Genomic DNA, 1,490 nt, shown 5'->3' on the forward strand with positions numbered 1-1,490 from the left:
CGCCGTCAAAGAAACGGATCACCAAGGAGCTCCCTAGCGAGGCCAAGGCTCCGTGACGCTACGGTCTTCTGACATGTGGCCCAATTTTGAAGTAGAAGTTGAAAATTTAAAAGACTGGTATTACCCTCCAATAAGATGTCAAAAGATAAAACTGAGGTCGTGAAATCTTTCTTCTTTAAGTGACGATTCCAACGGGGACCCCCCCCAGGGTACCTCCCCCCCACATCCGTTTTGTCTGGCAACCGCTTCAGTAACCGCGGGGGTAAACGCGCCCACTACAACCCTCCCGTGACATCAGTAATAACGGTACAATGATAACAAAAGTGATGATAATGATGATAAGGATGACAATAATGATATAATTCATGGAAATATGATACAAGTCCCAGCATTATGAGTAGCACTATTGCTATCGTTATCACGGTTTTCATTCTCCCTTTCATTAGCGACATCGGCGTTTCTCTTATCGTTAGCATTGTTGTTATCATTTTGTATCATTCTTATTATTTTCATCACTATTATCACTTCCATTATCACTATTGGCATCATTGCTGTTGTTGTTATTTTTGTTCTTGTTATTGTTGTTGTATTATGGTTGATGTTGGTGTTTTTTCTAATCACTACCATTATTATGACCATTATTACTATTATCATCATTACTATGATTATGATCCTTATTGCCATCATCAGGATTATCATTATTATTTTCATTATTATCATTACTTCAATTACAATTATAAATCGCAATCGGTTTTGTTTTCATCATCACTTTGTTAGTATCATTATCTATTTCATGCATAAGCCGTATTGTTATTTTTGCCAGTATTTTCATTATCAACGTTGTTATTGTTATCATTATCAATATCATCATCATTACCACTATTATCACCACTATGATGGTCCTTATCATTATTTTTTATTCTTATTATTGTTATCATTATTATGGTCATCATTATACTATTAGTGTTATCATAATCAATTATGCTTATTTTCATTACCATCATAATTATTACTTTTATTGTTATAATCATTATTATCATTATTATCATTATTATCATTATTATCATTATCATCATTATTATCATTATTATCAGATTGGGGGCTGCCGTAGCGCAAAATCAATATATCCGTCATTACCATTGCTATCATTATGGTATCATCATTATTATCATCATCATTGTTATCATTATTACTGTTACTTTTATTGTTGTCCCTTTTACCAGTATCATTATCATCATTATCAATATTATTGTTATTATTACTATTGTTTCTATTGATATGATTTTCATGATCACTATTGTTGTTATTCTTATTATTGAAATTGTTTGATTTTCAATATCATCATTATCTTCACTATTGTTGTTTTTCTTATTGTTACTTTCATCATCATTATTGTTATCATCGTTGTTGTTATTGTTGCTGTTATTCTATATTCTCTTTATCATCATCTTCAGCAATAAAAAAGCAACAATAATGATTATGAAAATAGT

This window comes from Penaeus japonicus, unplaced genomic scaffold (genome assembly GCF_977035675.1).
Source record: "Penaeus japonicus unplaced genomic scaffold, GWHDUDI00000001_assembly GWHDUDI00000002, whole genome shotgun sequence".
NCBI lineage: Eukaryota > Metazoa > Arthropoda > Malacostraca > Decapoda > Penaeidae > Penaeus > Penaeus japonicus.